Source organism: Molossus molossus, unplaced genomic scaffold (genome assembly GCF_014108415.1).
Source record: "Molossus molossus isolate mMolMol1 unplaced genomic scaffold, mMolMol1.p scaffold_m16_p_15, whole genome shotgun sequence".
Lineage (NCBI taxonomy): Eukaryota > Metazoa > Chordata > Mammalia > Chiroptera > Molossidae > Molossus > Molossus molossus.
Window position 1 is genome coordinate 24715441 of NW_023425350.1, and position 22826 is coordinate 24738266.

Below are 22826 nucleotides of genomic sequence, written 5' to 3' on the forward strand. Positions count from 1 at the left end.
TGGCAGTGAAATGACAATGGGGACTCCCTCCTCACCAGTGATTTTGCCCAGAGAGACAGAAAACACCCCATCCCAAGAGCAGCCATGGTGCAGCTGCATTTGCTGTTTTCTTTTGTGGCTCTGACTCAATAGCAAGTTGAGATGCTGGAAAATGCTTGTAGCTGCGGTCAGCTGGCAACCAGATGGCAGGTTGGAATTAACGTTACATGCAGGTTTGGTGGAGAAACTAGTTGTGTCTGGGTGCCTAGCTTTGTCCACATAGCTAGAAGGCTCTCTACCAGGGCTGCACTGGGGTGAGCTGAGGTGCCCCAGTGAAGTATGTGTGGGGTATGTACACACACACACACACGTACATGCGTGCATATGTACATACAAATATACTAAATATGTATTTTATATATGTGTGTATATATATACGTGTGTGTGTGTGTATCTATATATATATACCTTTTACCCCCCTCAATATTTGCTGTTTATCTCCCAAAGAGGATGGAAAATGTAGTTATCTGAGCCCCAGAGCAAGTTGCATTTGAGGTCAGGATATGAAGTTCAAGTGTTTTCTAGGAGAATTGAGTATTATCACAAATTAGGGCCAGAGTTGAAAATAATAGTTCCCAAGGTCCTTTGAAAGGTGTCTTCCTTTAAAAGACAAAAACAGTGAGTGACTAATCAAGTCTCTCTATTGATACCTAAGGTGACATCATGGCTCATGCTGTGTGTGTGAAAATTCAGGCACTGACTTACACTAAGGTTTGCTTTCCTTCTGCTTTGGGCCTATGGCTTTAATTACCAGCAACAGGCAAAGTTCACAGCAGCTCACCTCTGCCTACTCACCATGTAGAAATTGTAGGATAGACGTGCGGGTGGTTTGGTGTGGACTTTTGACTCTGCCCTTTGCCTAAAGTAGTGCAGCAAGTGTCTTCTCAGAGGCTCCCAGGGACCCCCGCATCCTGGCATTCACACACTTGGGTAATTCCCTCCCCGTGGTTGTGTGCTGAATTTTTTGCAAGCCCTGATTACGCAGAGACGTTAATCACGTATCATGTGATCTCCAGTCATCATATTCTACATCTGCCCTCCCGAAGGAGGAACAGGTAAGGATTATCCTACCTGACGATATTGTGCTGAATTTTTTAACTTGCACCTAAGAAATACAGAAAGGTGATGGGATGTCATTTCAGGGATCGGATCATAAAAAGATGTGGCTTCCAGCTTGCATGCACACTCTTTCTCTCATTCTCTCCGCCCGCCCTCTGTTCTCTCTCTGATCACTCTCTCTGTGGGAGTCAGGCTGGTGGAGAAGCACAGAGCCTGCCAGCAACTAGGTGGGTGACCATGGAAGCAGACTCCCTGCTCTTTTGGTCCCCTCTCTGGCATTCTGATGAGAGTGCAGCCCTGGCCAACAGCTGGCCTACAACCTCACAGAGACCTTGACCCAGAGATCAACAGAAACTGTGAGACAATGGTTATTGTTTGAAGACACTATATTTGTTAAGCAGCAATAGATGACCAATAAGGCAGCAATGAGAGACAAGGAGATTGTGCCATTAGCCACTGAGTGGATCAGCCATGTGGTACAGGACTCAGTGGCTGGCACACTCAGGTTCTCAATGAATCCTGATTTTAAGGGGGAGTTTTTCTGAACTCAAGTAGTGGAATCACCATCTATGACTCACTGTGCATACAGGGATCACATCAGACACATTTCTACCACGAGCTAGAATGGTTTCAAGAGAGGCTTATCCAGGGTGCTTTGAAGATACAGAGGCCAGGGCTCCACCACAGACTAAAATAGGATCTCTTGGGTGGGACCTGGATCTGTATGGTTAGAAAATCATCCTGGTAATTTTGCTGCTCAGTTCAATTTGGAAATTGTTGGGATAAAACACCTTTCCAGGTCATGTTTTGTATCGGCTCTCCCTGGTTCTCCGCATTAAGGAAGTTCCAACCTGGTGCAGGTGATGCCCCGCAGTGAGTGAGCACACGTCAGGGCTCTACATGGGGGTGTCAGCAACTTGTAGGACACAGAAGGTTGAGCAATACCACAGAGCTTACCAGTCTAATCAAAGTAGTAATGAACTTTGGCATAATTTCACTAATGGCTTTTTCCAAACAACTCGAACACCAACGATGTGTCGATCAAGCTAACCGTTTTCAGAGACACTGTGGTATGGGGAAGGAGACACTGGGATTAGAGTTAAAAGAACTGGGTTTTAGTGCTGGCTTCTCTGCTCGGCAGCTGTGTGACCTTGGGCAAGTTAATCTCTCTGATCATACTTCTTTTGCATTGTAATCTATTTTTAGGAACTTTGCTGTGTGTGTGTGTGTGTTTTTAAATAAATATAAAAATAATATATCCTCCTTCTAAAAATATGGAGCATACAGAAAAGTATTTTTAAAATCCAAAATTCATAATTCAGAAACCTCTGATAACTATAGTTCTATGTCTTCCAGTTTCATTTAAATGAATTTATATGTTTTTACATTACTATGATTATGCTATTTATAAGTGTTTTATCCTGCTTTTACAATTAGCATTATAGTCTGAACATTATCTCATGTCATTAATAGCTTTTCAAAACTATCACTTCTAGGGCTCCATAATGTTCCATTGTGTAGGTGTATCATAACTATTTTCTATGGTTCCTATTTAAATAGTTAGGATATTTGAAAGTTTTTACTTTTATAAAGAACACTGTGAGGAACATCTTTATATACAAATATGTCCACATTTTCTATTACTTCATTAAAAAGAAATGTCAGAAATGAAATTACTGTAGCCAAAAGTATAAATACTTTGTAAATTCCTGATACATGTTGCAAATTGCTCTACAGAAAGTCTTAACCAACTGTACCTCTACCAGCAGAAAGAGAATTTCCAACTCAAAGTAACTTTGCCAGCATAAGACATTATCTGTTTTTTAAAATAGTGTTAATTTGATGTTCTACTTATCTTTGTTTGATAGTCAAAATATGATTTCTTGTTTAATGTATGCTTCTTATATTGCTAGGAAGATCAAACAGTTTTCCTACATTTACCACTGAGACTTTCTTCATTGGTAAAATGGAAAATAATCTGTACTCATATCATAGGGTTACTGGGAAACTTTACAAAGTGATGATTGTGAATACTTTTTATAAATGCATTAATATGGCATGTTTAAATAAGTCCCATGGTCTTAATTTAGTTGATAGCGATTTTATATGTAGGCAAGTTCATCTATCATAATGCTGTGGGATTGAAGGCAAATCCCCAAGTCTTCCTTCCTCCCATACATCTCCACGTCATGTTACAGAGTTTAGTAGCGTTGGCAGCTGTGGTGAAGAATACCCATAAACAGCAAATGGACCCAGGCAGCCTGCATAGCTAGCTCCATATTACCACTCTTGGTAAAGGTAGGCGTTGGGGGTGAAGTGAGTTGGTTGATTGGTTGGTTGTATATATTTGTTTGGGGGTCCAGCTCTTTAAAAGCAGCTCTTCACAGCCACTTCCTCCTCCTTTGCCAGCCACCTCCCCAGGTCACCGCTCAAATGTGGTCGCAGGAACAGTTGGCTCTTTCGTAGCCAAGGCTAAGTAAGACATTGCCCTTTTCGACATGTCCTAGGTACTGGTCTGTAGGAAGTGGTTGATTTCAACGCGCATAACGATGGCTAGCGCCAAGAGAAAGCTACAGTCCAGAATTTTTATATTAAACGAATCACATATATTATTGCTTATTCAACTTGATTATCTCACTGATTTGAAAAAGAAAATTGAGAAATAAAAACCATTTTTATAAAGGCCTAAAAACACTGAGGATTTTTCTACAAATTCAACATAAAGCATCCAAGCCCTGGCTGGTGTGGCTCAGTTGGCTGAGCATCAACCCATGCACCAAGAGATCACTGGTTCAATTCCTGGTCAGGGCACATGCCTGGGTTGTAGGCTTGATCCCTAGTAAGGGTATGCAGGATGAAGCCGATCAATGTGCCTCTCTCTCTCTCCCTCACCCTTTCTCTCTCTCTCAAATCAATAAAAACATATTATAAAACAAAACATAAAATATCCAAGATATTAAATCATATGTGAGTTTCAGGGCAGAAATATGTGGATTTAGAATGTGGTCAGTGTTCAGCCAGACTGTAACTTGGCTATCAGAGGCCTGGAATTTGGCCTTCCTCTTTTCCAAGAACTCTGTCCCCTATGCTTGGAGACCACAAGTTCTGGAGTAGAAGCTGTAAAGGTAGAATCTGTTCTTTCTTATTTATAATTTTAAAAAAATTGAAAAGGGTGTTTGGGGACCGCTTGTACCCATGCCTATAAATCCACAGTAAGGAATTTTTGCCTTCGTAGCTCTAAGCAGACTATTCCTTTCTCTCAAAATTTATGGAAGAACTTTAAAGGCATTTTGTGTACATAGTTACACAGTCTGTGCTCTAATTCAATGGGACTCTTGGCTGAGTATGGACTACAAAGTTAGACATTTGAAGTTCGATTTTCTTTGATCTACCTTTCCCAGATATGACTTCATTTCATTTATACAAACTCACAGTGTCTCTATAAACTTGGTTTTGTCATCATATTCTGGATTCTCCTACAGTGGAGAGTGGTGTGGGAGAGGAAGATCAGTCTCCGGCCTCTGCAGGCACAGAGCTGCCATTTTGCCCAGGAGGCTAGTCACAAGCATCGTTCTGACGACCAGAATGGTACCTGCAGCCCCTAGAAGTGAGGCGTGTGCGAGGCCCAGCAGGCATTCGCTAGGGAGGCCGGCATCGATCCGCCCACCCACCGTCCGCGCTTGTAGAATTAGAGAAGCTTGGACCGGGGTGATGCCAGGCTTACCACAGAGCAGTTCCTTCAGCTCGTGGCCGGTCTGGAATGACCACGGCCACTGGAAACCGAGAGCATGACCAGATGAAACACAATGGAGAAAAAATCCTTAAGGAATTCACCGGTTTGGAGACAGCCAATCCTGATCTTCATGCTGCTCTACGGCAACACCAAATTCCTTGGAGCAGGACCCGTCGAGGTCTGTGTGACTACCCCGCCTCCTTCTTGCTGCAGGTTTTCTGGCCAGTGCAGAGCTTTCTCCCGCCTGGTTGTTGGACACACTACTACTGCATAAATCAGAGTAACGAATGCTCAAGAGAGGTTACTAAAGGCCAGACACTGGGCGAAGTACAGTCTCATTTAATCACAATGCCTCTGTGAGGGAGGTGTACTCATTACCCCACTTTATAGCCCAGGAGACTGGGTCTGAAAGGTTAAATAACTTATGTGGGGCTTTTAAAAAATTATAATAATGCTTTTCCTCCCACCTTCAAATTTCTTCAGGCTGGGCTAAAGTCAAATAAACAGAGACAGGGGGGAAAAAAATCAAATGTTAATAGATGTGCACGAGGAATTCACATAAGCATGAAAAGTCTAAACACAGTGAAGCAATATTAGGTATATGTGACATTTCGGACAAGGGAGAGAAGTGGGGAATGGGGTATTAGATTTGCAGGTAGTGGAGAGAGAGGGGAACACTCGGGGCAGGCGGGGTAGGCGACTCAGGGACACGGGACACAGAGGGTATCTTGCTAACAGGCACCTACCTGCCCGAAGCCCTCCTGTTTACCACACTTAATATAAACCAGGCTACGGCGGCACCCTAAGGGCAAGAAGAAAAAGGGTTAAAGGTTCTCTCCGAGTTTTTTTTTTTTTTTCAGGATTAACAGCTTTAAATCAATATTCCAAAGAGGCAGCATCAGAATGGCAAAACTTCGGTTCTTTTCACTTGTCAGGCACTTGCGAGGAACAGCTGGAGTTTAAACACAGGCAGTCAGATCCCAGAGTCCCTGCTCCTCATGACCATGATGACAGCAAGTAGTACTGTTGTTAGTCAGTTATTAATAGGAAGAGAGCAAGGGAAGTCAGACATGGTTGCGCTTAATAAAACTGGGGAACATTTGCCTGTTTGCTTCACCGGGAAGCTACAGCTTCACACTCCAGGGGATCATAGCATTGTCCCTCCAAGAGGATTAACACCCCTCTCTTCCCCCTCTAGTACCAGATTGTGTGTGGGGTGGGGAGCAGGGGGAGAGAAGGACATGTGCAATGGAGTAAAAATGGCACAGGGGTAGGTGCTTGACCCTAGGTGTCTGTCTAACCTGGAAAAGGTTATTGGACCCACCAGGAGCCCCCCAAAACTTGGGAAGCTAATTGGTTATTTTGAAAAAGCTCCTGGTTGTAATCCCAGGAGACAAAGAGCTTTCTCTCTCTCTCTCTCTCTTTCTCTCTTTCTCTGGCCTGCAGCAGCCCACACAGCCTCCAAGGGTCTATGAAGCAGAAACTCTGGACACTGGCTTTGCTGAAAATACAGTTGGATGTTTCCCATGGCAGGATGGAGGGAGATGGGACATTCTGTTAGGATAGGTGCTAGTTAGACATGAGCCGGGGCAGGCAAAGGGAGAGAAGGCGGGTAGATTATCCACGTGCATTCCTACACGTCTATAGGGCCCAAGGTAAAAATTTTAAGCTGAAACAGCCTTCGCCATACCCAGACTTACGGTCATCAGATCTCTGATTCAATCTCAGGGCATTGTTCAAGAACAGGTCACCAGTTCCAGTCTCCTAGCACGTGCACAGGTGCTCAAGCAAGAGGGGGTTGCTGAAGGGACAGGAGTGGGAAAGTCCGGGAAGACAAAGCCCATAGACACTGAGCTCTGTAAACGGCCAGGGCACCCTCACTCTGAGGTGCACTCAGTCCCATCTGAATTGTTTCCATACTGCAATAAATTCCTCCTGCACTTTGTCTCTGGGTTGAAACCTTTCCTTCCAGAAGACAAGAACTGAGGTCTCGTCATCTTGCACTAATAATTAGAAGGCCAGGGGCAGCCATCAGATAAATCGTCTTGCCACATCACAATCTCCTGTGCGTGGATCCTTGGAATTCTTTCCTTGTGAGTCCATAGAATAGCTTAATTTCCACTGACAACATTGACAGTGTGCTGGGCACAGACATTGCATGGTCACAAGATGTCATTCGGTGTCCCCCACTTCCTATTGGAGAGTGAGAGGGCCACCATTCGGTCCTGAAGGGTGGTTAAGGCAAAAGGCATCTGACCTGTCCGAGGTGTGTTGCAGGTACCAAGGTCACCACTTAGTGTCCAAGCCTTCAGGGCTTTGCCAGACAAGCAAATCCCCCCTTTCCAATGCTGTGACGGGGATGGAAAGGCAAAACAGAAAGAAATAAAACTGCAATATTTCTATCCCTACTTGTCACGAAGGAAGGTTTCCAGGGAAATTTGAGAAACAGATGGTCCAGGGCAAAAATCAAGGAGTTTGATGTCTAGGATTAAAGACCAGATGCCACTAAACAATCTTTAGGAGCCTCCAGAGGGACTTCAAAGACGCCGCCCAAAGCCCCACTTCTCTCCACGAAGGAAGTAGACTTAGTCACCCCTGCCTCTTTGCAGCCAGGTTCTCTTCCGCCAGAACATTCTCTGGGATCAAGCTAAGCACGTTGAGAAATGAAAGTAATTTTTTAGGCTGCCAGGGACAGAGAAATCCACCATCTCAGAGCCTCCATCAATTTAGCTCTTTCACCGCGCTGACGGATCAGACACAGTTCCTGTAGGCACCAACCCCTCTCCCTCAGAGTTTCACTCTTACAGTTCAAGTTCACCTCTCTCCTGCACGTGTGTCGTGAGCTTCCTCTTAGGTCTTCATAAGTCATCGCTCATTTTCAAGGTCTCTCTCCCACCTTCATCTTCTCTTATTCCATTCCTGAACCTGGGCAATGCTAGTAATTCACTTATCCTATGGGGTAAGAAGGCATAATATAGTGGTGAACACTTAACTGAGCACATACTACATGCCAAGTTACTGTTCTAAGAGCTTTCCATACATTGTCACTTAATTCTTACAACTCTATGAGGTACATATGATTATCATCCAGGTTTTATAAATGAAAAAAATGAGGCATAGGAAAATCAAATAATATATCTAAGGTCATACCCTTTGTAAGGGTAGAACTGGGATTTGAACACTGGCCGTCTGGTGGCTGAGTTCACGCTCATAACTTCTATTCTGGTAAACCATTGTCATTATTCATTTTCTAGTGGAGAGTTTGACCAAAGCAAAGTCACGGTGAGTATCAGATTAATAGTAATAAAAACATCAATAGTCAATGTATATACCTCACACCCACTATACATCAGATGCTGTAATATGCGTGAATACTCTAATTACCACAATTATCCTGAGAGGGAATGATTATTGTTGTCTTTTTTAGAAAACTTGCTCAGAGATACAAAGCCCCAAGCTGAATTTCACGTGCTCACTTACCCCAGAAAGTCAGGACGATGCTGGGAGAGATGAGAATTGGCTCGCTCCATAATAGAACTAACTTTGGGTTGGGATGCTGTTCAGACTAAGCCCTAGGGTTAGCAGTCATAAATGTACAGGTCCTCACGCTTGCCTGGCCCTCCAGGTCTTTCCCACCCAGGTCTACCTCCTAGAGCAAACACCCGGAGGGTGAGGGACCCGGGATGGAGCCGGGGCGGGGCCGGGGCGGGGCCGGGGCGGAGCCGGGGCGGAGCTAGCTCTGCCACCAGAGCCCGTGTGAGCCAGGGTGCGCTGTCACGCCTGGCGAAACCTCATTTTCCTGACCTGTAAAGTGGGAAAGTTGGTTGAAATGACTTTGTAGAGCCCTCAAATGTTCTGAGTCTTCACTGACGTGGCTTTTACACGTATGATTCTTTCTCAGAGGACACAGAGAATCGTGCCTTCCTGGTGTTAGGGTCGGAATGTTTGTGTTTCCCCCAAATTCACATGTTGAAATCCTGTCCTCTGAGGTGAGGGCGTTCGGAGGTGGAACCTTTGGAAGGTAACCGGGTCATGAGGGCAGAGGCCCCAGGAATGAGATTAGTGCCCTTATGAAAACACCCCTTGGCCTTGTGCGGTTGTAGCTAACAGCTGACCGTGTGAGAAGTGGGAAATCTGCCTGTGCCGAGATCTCGACTTCCCAGCCTCTATCACTGAGAAATAAAGTTCTGTTGTTTCTAAGCTACCTAGGTTTGTGGTGTTTTGTTAGAGCTGCCCAAATGGACTAAGTACCTGCGTTCACAGCAAAATAGAACTGTGACCTGGAGAGCAAGAAGGGGGAGTTGAGGGCGGAAGAACAGCCTCCGAGGCCCCCCGCCCCCAGCTTGCCAACAGATCCCCTCCATACAGACCACGTGGTTCCCACGCCAGGCAAACAGGAGAGTCGCTCACCTCGGGTGGGGCCCTAGACGCTACCCGGGCGTGCTGCTCAGAGCTGGTGCAGAGCAGGAGCTTCGAGGGAACACACACGGTGTGCGACAAGTGTGCTTTTGAAGTCTCCGTGCATAGACCTCCAGAAGTCACGTCTTCAGAACTAGTCAGGGTTCTCCTGCAGGGAACCCCTCTCCTGCTTCATCTTCTTGAGCTGTTTGGGAAATACTGCCGAGGCGCTGAGGTCAGCTGAAGCATTTTCTTCCAGAACTTTCTCATTTCTCAGTCTGTGACTCTTATAACCAGCATTTAGCAGGTCGAAACCTCAGCTCTGTGGCATTTGCTTGCTGTCACGATAGAAAAGCGCACATGTGGAGCGCGTGGTCCGCACAGGCGCGGCTCTCAGCCAGTCACCTGTGGCAGAGCGTTTCATCCCCGCAGCAGCCCTGGGGCAAGGGTTTTCCTTTGAGGGAACTGATTTATGGAGGTCAAATAACTTGTCCAAGGTCACTCAGCTGGTAAGTGATGTATTCGTTTCCTGGGGCTGCTGTAACAAATCACCCCACACTGGGTGGCTGAAGACAGCAGAAATGCATTCTCTCACAGTTCTGGGGTCCAGAGTCCAGGACCTAACTGTCTCCAAAGGTTCCTCTTCCAGCTTCTGGCGGCCCCAGGTCATCCTGGGCCTGCGGCAGCATCACCCACCCCCACCTCTGCCTCCATCTTCATGGGGTGGCCTTCTCTTCTGTCTCTTATAAGGACACTTGCCATTGGATAGAGGACAGAGGACCCATGGGTAATCCAGGACGATCTGCTCTCAGAGATCCTTAATGTATTTACATCTGCAAAAACATTTTCCCATGTAAGGTCACATTCACAGGTTCTTGGGGTTAGGAGGTACATATATCTTTTGGGGTATTTAAGCCACTAGAGCTGAGCAGTGGGATCCCATCAGGCAGCCCAGCTCTAGACTATGGCCTCATAGGCCTTATAAGACACTTGCACACGCTGACTTTTCACAGGGGTCAAGAAAACGCCTGCTAAATTCATCTGAGCTTTCCGCCAACCCCCACAGGCTTGAAAAGCTCGTTTTTCTGTGAGGATGACCTGTCCGTGCTCCGGGAGGAAGAACATCAAGGGCAACGACCCCACACATGCCCTGCCAGGCGGGGCAGGGGCGTAGTAATGGCAAACTGTGTTCCTTTTTATTTTTTTTAAATCTAAGATTCACTTTTTTTTTAAGTTTTTTTTTTTTTAATTGATTTTATAGAGAGAGGAAAGGAGAAGGAGAGAGAGAGAGAAACATCAACAAGAGAGAACATCGATTGGCTGCTTCCTGCATGTCCCCCACTGGGGATGAGGTCCACAGCCTGGGCATGTGCCCTGACCAGGAATCGAACTGGCGACCTCCTGGTACATGGGTCGACGCTCAACCACTGAGCCACACCGGCTGGGCAAACTGGGTTCCTTTTTAAAGAAGACTAAATTAAACTTTGCAAATTTTCAATGCTTGTATATTTTTTAAAATTCAAACACTGGTGTAAAACCTCTGTGCCTCCAAACTGCAGCATTGAGGAAGAATGACCAACACCGGTGCAAACTGGACGTAACCCAGGGACAGCTGAGGGCGGCGTTGGTCCTTACTCAGAGTGCGGTTCTCCCCCGTTCCTGTGGGATGAGGGAGAACAGGCTTAGAAACGAAGTCTGCAGCTGACGTGTAGAAAACCTAAAGCTGTACGCAATCAATATTGTCATTTAAAGGGTGAACTTCATTTCTTCGGAGGTAAAGCGATGAGCCCAGACACAGCCCTCACTCTATCAGACATGATTCGAAACAGCTGAGAAATAAACGTCTGACGACAAGGTTTCAGGACAGAAACCCTGCCAGGGCTCTAAGTGCTGTTCAGAATAATAAAAAGAAAGTAAACAATGCCAAAGTCCAGACGAACAAAAGGGAAATTCTTACTTCGTTTGTTCTCGTCAAATACCAGAGAAAAATCATCTGTGCTCAGGCCCTTGCTCTGCAGCGATTCCTGCCTGTGCTCAGCTCTGTTTCGGCTCGGTGCGTCCACGCTGTCCTGAAATCGCTCGTGCTGGTGGAAGGGGCCAAGATGGTTTTCAGTCTGAAGCCAGTGAGAGCCTCCAGGCAGATCTGGGGGCCTTTTACCACCCGAGCCGGGCCCCCGGGCACTTCCTTTCACCGCTGTGACAGTGCCTTGTCATCTGACCCCTATGGGAGAGCGGAGTCCATCAGCAGAATCCTCCTGCATCCTTCAGCCGCTCCGACTAGCCCAGAGCAGGGCACAAAGCAGAGGTGTTGGTCATAGAAAACAAGAGATCCTGAGAAAATCCTCTGGATCGGGCATTCCAAACCTTCTGCTAGACACCTGGAGCGGCCTGGTGAGCAAGCCCGAAGCTAACTGGACAATGAAAGTGTGGGGAAAGGCAAGTGACAAAGTGCTCTGCTGCTCAGTAAGTAACTGGGGCTTGCCTTTGTGGACTGGCAGGTAGTGATTCACTGGCTGTCGCCAGAACTTCACCAGCTACCCTGAAGCTTGCCCATGAACACTGTCCTCGGGGCCCATGTTATAATGAGGTCCTTCTGATAACTTACTCCTTTGGATGGAGTCCAAGAGGCACACGTGCCCTGTGTAATTCCACAGACAAACCAGGCTTCCGCGAGTTCCCAGAGCAGTGACGTTACTTATTCGGGCTGCAGGTTATCTGCTCGTCCTCCTCCAGATCCCTTCACACCAAGGGAAGTGTCAAATGACAGGAGTCTGGTCCCCTTTGAGAATGAGCTTTCCATGTCACACGTACCCTGGGAGACCAGAGAAGCGTTGCTCTTGGCCTCTAGTTAGGAAAGAAGGCATCACCCGACAGGGCAGCGAGCGCCCCGAAACCTGGAGTTCTACTCATCTAGGTGATACTCATGGAGGCTCTTGGGGGAGATGTCAAAAATCTCTTTATAGCTTTTTCAATTAATCCTAAAATCCTGGTTTCCAGTTGTGGGTAGGAACATATAGATTACAAATGGTTTGGTTATTATTGTTTTAAGAAAAAAGCTAGTGCATTGTAGTGAGGGTTGTATTATGATGGTGGGATCGTATGACTAGGGAATTTGTAGTACACTCTTGTTTCTTTCATTATGTGCTGAATTGGCTGGGGAATAAAGAACATTTTAAGGGGAACTGATAGGGTTTATTTAAGAAGTCAATATATGTGACCTCTCTTTCCCTCAACCAAGTTCTGAACTATTTAAGAGATGGACTATTTCAGATTTAAGGAATAAGGCAAAGGGTGGTCAAAATGTCACCTTAGTTAATGAGAGCAGATAAGACCTATGGCATACTTACCACATATTTATGGGCAGTCTTAGAAAACTTAAGCTTCCCCAACTGGGGTCCCTGCAGAACATGACAGAACAGAGCATACTTTGAGTTTTCCAGGGCGATTTGGCTCCTGACGGGAAGGAAGGGAGTAAGGTCCTGGGCTACTCACACAGATTCCCTTCCCTTAGTCACCACCAGATAGCCCACTCCACAGCCACGGGGTTTGGGAAAAATCTTTGCTCCTATGAACCATAGAAGAGGAATGAAGAGTTCACCCACGAATAAGAACTTAAATGGTTAAATTGATCTTGAAACAAACATCTGTGTAAGTATTTGCAGCCAGAATGAATTTCTAGTTGTATTCTTTGGGTGAGTTCCCCAGTGGAGGCCTGTGGCACGCGGGGAATTTTCACCAAGATCAGAGTTCTCATGGGCTCAGGCCTTCGTCTACCCCCGGAGCAGCGATCTTCAACTGGTGTGCCGAGAGGATTTTTAAAACATGCAATACCTGGCTATTTAGTCAGGGGCACTGACTTCCTCTCCTTTAGGTTGTCAAATAAAAAATAACATCAGCCAACACAACAATAACCATCTGGAGTGAATGAATCAAAATTATACCTATATATTTTTCATCAGATCAGCAAAAAACATATTATTTGGTGTGCCACGGAAGTTTAGTAATTAGCTTATGTGTGTTAGGAGATGGAAAAGGTTGAAAATTGCTGCCTTAGAGGATTCTAGAACTCGTATGCACATCCACAGGCCACTGCCCAACCAGCCGTGGGTACATCCCACGGAGGCAGCCCTAGGCCTGAGTTTAATTGATTTGGCATCTGACTTTTCACTGTGGACATCCGTGACTCACACTGGGCTGCCCCGGGCATCAGCTGGAGAGAACGTCTAAAGACCACGGATGCCCAGGCCTCTTCTCAAACCCAGAATATCGTAACCTGGAGGTGAGCCTGGCATGGCTGTTTTTACAAAGCTCTCCAGGTGATCTGAAGATGCAACCCTCCTGAGCACCACTGGAGGGGCCTGTTGATGATGTCCCTTTTTCTGATTGGCCGTCACTGCTGCTGGGCGTGGCAGAAGTCTGAAGTAGGCCATGTAGGCTGCTGATTAAAGCTGTTTGCTCTGGAGGCGGGCCGCCTGAGTTTAAATTCTGATTCCCCTTCTGAGTGAGTTGCTGGTTAGGTTACGTAAACATTCTTCGTCTCCCCAAGGTGACCAAGGACGTCTGTGAGAGGAAACCCACTCTGGTGAGGATTGCAGCACAGCTTTGATTTTCAGCACTGATGATAGTTAACCTTGGAAGGGCCCCTTCTGTTTGATCCATCACCCCTTCGTGTCTGTTGCAAATGGCAATGAAACATAGCTCTGCCAATGTAGACACTAGGGACGTGCCTCAGGCCAGAGAGTCCCTATGTCTTTGCCTCTTGAGCAATCAAAACAGAAGGCACCACATTCAAGTTAAAAGCTGGGTCTCCTTTGTCGGAAAACAGGCACCCCCTTTCACTCATGGTCCCCTTACAAGAGATTCTCATAGGCTCCAGCCATGGGAGCCCTCCAGCCCTACTTTCCTATTTTGGCTTATTAAATTCTCCATATTTATATTATTAATTCCTACTATAAATTAGTTGAATGTTTAGACTCTCGCCTGCTAGCTGTTGGTCCATGTCATAGCCTGTAAGGACCATGACTTCTTGCTCTTAGCTTCAGAAAGTCACTCACTGATTATTTAATAAGTAGTTCTTAATTATGAGAATAATTAATGTCTCAGAAGAATCCTGTTTATGTAACCAAGAACTGATATATCTTAATTTTATAGCTCAAAGGGATCTTAAAGACCCAGGTCTTAGAGCTAAAGGCAACTTGCTTAGGGCCACACGGGCGGAGAGGATGCCCAGATGTGAGTGTTTTTGCTCCAAGTTCATTCTTCCTTTGACATTCTAATTGCCTCTCCACATGACTCTACCTTACTTCTTGAATCCATGGGAAAGGAAAGAGAGAGAGAAAGAGAGAAGGTCTGAATATAAATTTTTGGCTTCCATGTTTGGATTGCTTTGGAGGATTAGTTTTCTTGCTCTACAGCTCATTTCTCTATCAACTTACGGAGCAAAAGAATCCCCAAGCTTTTGAATCAGCAACAGGTCAGTCCTCTGCCATCCTCCCCAGCCAGCCAGTGCCAACTGCAGCCCGCACGCGGTGATGCTACCACTCTCCCCCCTGGAGAAGGGCTGGACGAGACAAGCAGACCTGCATGGGGCTGATCTCTCAGCTGCGGACGCCAAGGCAATGCCTGTCACTGCTGTCATTGGCTGGAAGCCCGGTGTCCCTCGCTGCTTGCCTTGATGGCTTTGGCTGCGAGAACTCTCCTTACAAAAGACACTCTCATAGGCTCCAGTCATGGGGTGAAATGGCAGAACAAGACTTTGTCCAAAGACCGAATGGGACAGGAGGTTCTCACTGCTTGGAAATCTCTCTGTGTGTTCCAGAGACTTGCAGAACAAAGACCTACACATGGTTATTTTGGCAAGAACAGGAAGGTTTAGATTATCCTTTTCCACCCCGTGAAAGTGGCCACCTAAGATGTGCGTGCTGAAGGAACATCTGTTTTAGCACTAACAGGGCCTCTGTGAGGGCCTCCCCGTGGTCTTCATGGCAGACGCAGCACCAGATATGGGAGAGCTGCAGCTGTCGGATGCACAGCAAAGGGTCTGTCTCTCCCTTTCATCTCGGGGTTTCCAAAGTAACAGTGGGCATTGCGTGTGCTCTGATGGGCTCTGCTCACGTCGGCTCCCATCAGCTCCCACCAGCAGCTCTAAAATATCCTTCAAGGCCACATCTTACCTCCCTAAGGTGTTATTTTTGGAGAGGGCATTTGAAAAATGACAATAGCAAAATATCCAGCATAAGCCTTTGCACATCTTTTGTGCATTGGGTGCCTGAAATGATGGAATTGGATCCGGCAGCATATGCTGTGTGTAAGACAGCTTTCCCCATCTGGAGCCCAGGTGTGTGGGTCCCAGATACACATCTCAGAGAGCCAGGCAGAGCCAGCTCACCTACCTTTGTTCCTCAGAAATGATTTTAGTCTTTGATGTTCAAGGTCAAGATCTAATTTTATTTGTAGATCAAGTTTAGCTACAACTGAGCAGATGAACACACTAAGAAAGATGGGATTTCTAACTCATTGTTGAGAGTCAATGTGGCATAATGGTTAAGGGTTTGCTCCAATTCCAGCTCTTTTATGGTTCTCTGTATGACCTTAGGAAAATAAAGCATTTTGTCCAAGCTACCATTTTCTTCCTTCCTGGGAAGATTGTAGTGATGATTAAGGAGGAGAATACTTGTGGGGGGAAAAAAAAAAAAAAAATGCCCCAAGGCCAGTCACAGCATAGAGGCACAACTTATTATTAATCTTATAAGCATGGATTCTCTCTATCGGACCCCTTTCTAAATACTTCCTTCTATCTCTTCCCAGTGTTAAAATGTCTTGATCCTAAACCAAGATTTCATTCCCGTTGTCTTCTGGTCTTTTTATTTTTATCTACCTTGTAGAGCCACATGTTAAACATCGAATCCCTTTTCATGGAGACAGTGAAGGGGCCACTGCATTGCACAGATCTAAGGGACATCCTTTACTCTATAGTCTGTGTAAATGGCACCCCCTGGTGCCAGCCCTACAGGAGAGGTGATCAGAAAGGATGAAGGGGAAGAAGGGTTGCAGAGAGACTGGTCATATCCTTCATGCACTTCCCTAGGAAAGCAAGGACAACACTAATGTCCCGGCAAAGCAATGGCGCCCCCAGCAGTCCTTCTTCATAGAACATGATTTCACATCAAAGCCCACTCCTTACCCTTGGACCAAGCTCCTCTAAAAGTGAGATACCCAGGACTAAGCCAGCATTCCAGGTGAGAAGTGACCGGGCCAAACAGACCGCCTCCTAGACACTGAAAATAGGTGCCGCTGTGATACAAGGCAGCCTTAGTGTTGAGCAGCAATTATTTTCTGGACCATGGCTTTGGCCATTGTGCTGCAGTATCTCTTCACTTATCTTGAATTGTTACTTACTTTTAGTTGTTGTTTCCGTTTATAAATATATGTGTCTTTTCATACTGTCTATATTGGGAGTTCCCTAAGATACATCTGTGTTTTGAACATTTTAATAACTCCTGTTAAATATAGTGCCATGTCTGGGTCAATAAAAATGTGTCTAATTTGAATGTTTAAGTAGAACCAAACCAAAGCAAAGGGACAGTAATTACTAAAATTTAAAATGGCCACTGTGGGCCCTGGCTGGGTAGCTCAGTTGGTTGGAGCATCGCCCTGATACACCAAGGTTGCAGGTTCAAGCCCTGGTCAGGGCACGTACAAGAAGGAACCATGAATATATGAATAAGTGGAACAACAAATCGATATTTCTCACTCTCTCTCTCTCCATCCATCTCTCTCTCTCAAATCAATAAATACTTTTTAAAAATTAAAATGGCCACTTTTGGCCATGCAATAAATCTATTGCATGTGCAGTGTTCCTGGGGTAAAACGCTCTTGAAGAAATGTCAGTAAGTTCTTACTTGGTTGATGAATCATAAATCCCCAAAGTACAAGCACAGCCTTTATGGGAGCCCTTAGTAATAATTCTTCATGTATGGTTTGCTCACTCACATTTTGTAAATATGCAGTGATTTCCAAACTACCCTCTGTGGGCCCATGGGTTCTGAAGGGATGGCCCAGGGATGTGTGGGAGGGGCAGAAAGAGGCAGACAGAGGGTGGGGCTCCTGTCAGCCTCTGGTCCTCCCAGAGCTGGTGTACGTACTGGACTTCCCTGTAATGTCTCCTTGTGGGGGAACAGGTTTAAAAACCACCAGTTAAGCCACTGCCTGGTCGCTCAGAGTGATACAGACTATTATCATGTCCATGTTTCCTCTACATAATGAGTTTCTAGGTGGAGTGGATTTGAAGAAATCAAACTTCGGTTTTGAATTGCTAAATGTGGCACTAAAATGTTTAAAGCTCTCCACAAGCCGGGAGAAAAAGTAGCGGCACCATGACCATCGCTGTGGCTCTCAGGCCCCCGCCCTGCCCCCTTTAGACACAGCCAGGGACGGAACTCAGACCTGGAGGAACCCTGAGCGTTGACAGACACCTTCTACGTGGTGTTGCAGGTTTGCGATTTGCTTCAGGTTTGGGGGAATTCCTTCAGAATCCCAATCCTCACCTTCTGTTTTGATGGTGGGAAAAAGGGTGGCTGTTTTCTGTTCTGAAAAGGAACCCTGTGTGTCTTTCTTACTCAGAGATGAAAGTCAGAAACCTGAAAGTGGACCCCCTACTGGCCCCAGTGGGTGACCTTCTCTGGGGACGCTTTCGAAGGAGGAAAGGCAGAGGACATATTTCTCTTCTCCACCCCTCAGCCAGGGTCCTGGAGATCCCTGACCGAAGAGACCAGGGCAGGGACTTTGGCGTCTCCCTTCAACTCCCAGATTATGGTCTGTGGCTCTCAGGCCACCTCTAAGAATTATATTGTAGCAAGAATTTGGGGCTCACAACAAGCTTCTCATCATTTTTATGAGCTAGACATATTTAGAAGTATCCTAATTCTGTTGTTTGATTGTTTCTTATCTGCAAGATGGAGATGATCTCTTTCACAGAGGGAGAAATCTGGGATAAAGTCTCAAAGAGACAGTCACCAAAACAAATTGGCATTTAGCTAAGGTGGGTGACCCTAGCTCTGGAGCACTGGGAAAGAGAGAGGTGAAGGGCACCACATGGTAAAAATGCCATCACGCTGAAAAAGTGGACATTGCTATGTCATCAGCCCCCACCCCCTTATATGTGTAGGATAGCACAAAAAAAGTGTAAATTCCGGTCAATATAAAAAATAAACTAGCTGAAACATAAGAAAAGATTTCTACTTGTCTTTCAGTAATGTAATAAATAAAATCAGCTTGTGACCAATAAAAATGTACAGGCTTCTTCCTAATCTGTACTAGTTTCATTCAGTGTATCAGGGATGAGGAGTTTCTTTGTAAGTAATTTTCATTAAAAATGTACCTTTTCACCCTGGCTGGTTTTGCTCAGCAGTTAGAGCGCCAGCCCGTGGACCAGAGAGGCCCAGGTTCAGTTCCCACGGCAGTGGTTCTCAACCTTCCTGATGCCGCGACCCTTTAATACAGTTCCTCATGTTGTGGTGACCCCCAACCATAAAATTATTTTTGTTGCTACGTCATGACTGCAATTTTGCTACTGTTATGTCTTAGGCAAACCCTGTGAAAGGGTCGTTTGACCTCCAAAGGGGTCGCGACCCACAGGTTGAGAACCACTGCGCTAAGGGCACGTACCTTGGTTGCAGTTTGTCCCCAGCCCTGGTTGGGGTCGTGTGGGTGGCAACCACTCGATGTGTCTCTCTCTCGTCGATGTTTCCCTCTCTCTTCCTCCCTTTTTCCCTCCTGCTCTATCTGAAGATGAATGCAAAAATGTCCTTGGGTGAGAATTAAAAAACAAACAAACATGTATCTTTTCATTTTGAGGGATTCCACCCAATTTGATCTTTTTAGTTACACTTAAGGGATCTCACATATATTGCATGTCTCCCCTCTTCGGTGCTGTTAAATTTAAAGTAGGGTTAAAATATAATAGTGTAAAAGTCAGCTGGGACTTTTTATTTCTAATCCTCATTACTTAAAACTCACCCTTCTAAGTCCCCATCCTCCTGGGCCAGCAGGTAGGGAGTGGATAGGGAAGAGAAAAATTTCCATTTACAGGGGTATTTGGATTTAAACAGTCTTTTAAAGTTTATTCTTTAGAGTAAATTAGATGTCTTTAGGAAAATGGTTAATTAGTTAGGTTTCTCCCCTCCCCCCTCCACAAGGCATCTGGCTGAAGAGGGAAGCTCAGTGTCCTCACTGTGATGGGGAAGGGGTCCCCCAGCTGGCTGTCTGACCCAATGTGTTTGGCTAGGTCTATACCCTGGGCACTCATATAATATCTGTGGCTAAATTTCATGGTTGATGAAACTCATTGTTTGCTGCTAGCTCCAGCTCTGGTCCCCTCAAATGGACTGTTTGGGGGTATTGGTGGCCTCTGACTGCTGGCTCTATCATGCTCGCTGGTCTTTGAACAACTAGCTGAACAGCACTGCATAGCTTCCTGACCCCACAGGGGCATGGCTTTCTCTCCCCCACGCCTATCCGGTCCACTCCTTAGCCACTGGGTGAGATTCTTCCTCCCCATGGGACACTGCTGCTTGGGGTTGGTGCAATCTTCTATAGGCCCTGGAAAACCTATGAATTTACAGGTGTTAACTTCATTTTCGGAGAAAATCTGTGCCCTATCCCTGATTGCTAGCACTTTGCCTCTTCCAATCCCTCACTTAAAAGATGTAGTGTTTAATGCAGGAATTCTTTAAAGGCAGTTAACATTTTCTCAATCTTCCCAGGGAACCCTCTTTTCTCTAGGATTCCCTTAACGTTATTTTCTTAGACTCCTTTCTGGAGTTTCAGTTCCCCTTCCTATCTGATAGAGATTCTCTTACACATGCCCTTCTCGGGGTTATAATGAGGGCAAGAAATCTGTCAAAGGAAAACATGGCAGGACTTTTTTTTTTTTTTTTTTTTATCCTCACCCGAGGACATTTTTCCATTTTTTGTTCAGATAGAGCGGGAGGGAGAGAGAGGAAGAGAGAGAGAGAGAGAGAAACATGGACGTGAAGGGACACATCGAGTGGCTGCCACCCGCACGACCAACCAGGGCCGGGGACAAACTGCAACCAAGGTACGCGCCCTTAGTGGGAACCGAACCCGGGTCTCTCTGGACCGCAGGCCGACGCTCTAACCGCTGAGCCAAACCGGCCAGGGCCCAGCAGGACGTTTTTAATCATTATAGTTTTCCTTGCAATAGCCCCGAGGCTATCGTCATCATTATTCCTATTTGCAGATGAGGAAACTGAGGTTCAGAGTGGTTATGTCACTTCCCCAAGTGACTGGCTCAAGACTGACAACATCCTGTGCCACCCTATCACACTAAACCACCTCCAGGGACCCTCCGGAGGCAGGCAGAGCTCAGCTGTTTCCCACTGGGTACCTCAACCCCTCAATTTGATCTGTCTTTCAGATTCGCGCCCCACCCCCAGCCCCCGTGCGATGCAGGAGAGGAGCCTGCCTGGCCTTTTAAGGTGCCTGGCCAAGAAGCCATTTAATATGAAATTAACACATCGTCACGGCAATGGCCATTTGTTTCTCCGTGAGAACAAATGAAATGTTTACTTACTTGTCACCACTCCCTTCGGAACCAGCTAGGGACTGTGGCAAAGTAGTGAGTTTACAATAAACAGTAAGAGGGGCGCCCAGAGGCCTTTTAAAACAAGTCCCAACATTTGGCTGGAGGCCAGGAGACAGCACTCTTTGTCCATTAGGATTCTCTCCTCCACAGTTTTCCAGAGGAGGACGGAATTCCTTGAGTCACGTTATAAACATTCATCTTCTAAATCAAGCCCTCTAACAGAAAGAACAGGAGGTGAAGCATGTGCTGTAAGTCACTCGCTCTGCACACGGTAATATAACATGTGGGGTCAGCCCCTGCGTCAGAGACCAAATACACAAGTGTAAAGAGATGGGAGGAAAGAGACAGATTCCACATGGCCGGCCTGGGGGAGGGCGGGTGTTCATCCCTCTGGGGAGGGAGTCTTGGAAAAGGCTTGTTGGGGAGGAGCTGAGGGCCACGTGGAATCACTGTGTTCTGCGGCGTCTGGGACAGAGATGGAAATAAATGTGTGGGCGTGGGGGCAGCTCTCAGGGATGGCGGGGAGCAGAACGTGGTTGGGGGAGTCAGGCAATTGCTTGGCCAGTGTGTGATTAGTCTAGAAGCAGCCCAGAGATAAGGAAGGCACCTTTCCCCCCAGGTCCCTAACCCTTTCCGGATTCCCCACATCTTCCTCTGTCCCCATCAGCTCTTTCACTCTGGACGCAAAGGGAAAAAGGTTTGTACCCTACTGGAAGAGCAGGCTGCACAGGGACAGTGCCTGCCCCTCTGGCTCATCAGTCTTCTTCAGCCAAATAAATCCTTTAGCTTCTCTATTCCTGTCAAGGAGCCAAGCAATATACACATTCCATCTGAGCCTTGCATTCCCCAGCACCCATGCAGGGACCCTCCCTAGAAGAACTGATGAGCTGTAATTTGCCCCATCTTTTCAGCCTCACACCCCTCTCCCCCCAATTCACAACCTCTGTTACCTGTGCTATTTAATCGAAGCATCACAACCCCATGAAGCCGCTTCAATAGGCAGAGCACTATGCAAGGAGTCTGAAGACTGGTTCTGCTTCTAAGGAGCTGAATGGCTAAGAGTCATGATCACAATGCTGAGGCCATCATAGATTGAGCACCTGGTAGGTCGGGACCTATGTCAAGCACTTAGAGTTATTATTTTAGGAAAGTGATTATTATTAGTTAAAAAAAATTTAGTACCTAGAAGCTTTGGTACATCATTAACTTATTTTTCCAGTGGTTATTAAATTTGAAAACAGAAGTCCACAAAACTGAAGGTTTCCTGTTTCTCAGGGTTGAGAGAGGAAGGGGGTGTGTGCATGCCAGGATTTTGTAGCCTTTCCTTCAGTGGAATCCAAGTGGGAAGATGGATGATAGTGGCAGAAAGGGGCAGGTGGGCAAGTCCCTGAGATATTTAGGGAACAAGAAGGAAGGAAGCAGGATGCTGCCTAGGGAGACAGGTGTCCATGCGATGAGCGACTGCTCCCTTGCATTGCTAGATAACCAGAGGCTGCACGCGCATTCCCTAGGCGGCCATGGGAAGTTATTCTACCTTGATGAGATTTGGAGCCTGCTTTGTAAGATTAGCAATGGCCAGTTACTTACCCAACTCAGAGGACACGACCGAGATTCAGACTTCTTCTCCCAGGTAGACTATTTGTGTGTGAACTTGGATGAGTCATTGAACATCTTCTGAGCTCATTTTCTCATTTAAAAATGGCAATACTGATGCCTACCCTTTTTTACAAATCAATGTGATAATGCTGGAGTCACTACTTTTTAAGCTTGAGGTCCTATTTATGAAGTGAAGGGGCTGACATGTGGTGACACAGGTCCCTTTTAGCTAAGACATATTAGACTTTACAACGTGGTGACATTATTTACAGGAAACCAGCTTCGCGAAGGCTCCAGCAGTCCCGCTGTTCCACCTGGCTACTCCTTGTTTCTGAAGCTACACGTTGAGGGAAGACTCCTCAGGGGTGCTCAACTCCACAGGCATCATTACCTTAT

At 46.2% G+C, this 22826-nt stretch overlaps 1 non-coding gene across 1 annotated transcript; it reads right to left on the reverse strand.

The window, feature by feature from the left end:
* Window positions 1-980: 980 nt before the first annotated feature.
* LOC118631290 lies at window positions 981-1117 on the reverse strand. The gene has a single exon (XR_004959776.1). It is a non-coding gene; the product is annotated as a U8 small nucleolar RNA (small nucleolar RNA).
* Between the last annotated feature and the right edge of the window lie 21709 nt (window positions 1118-22826).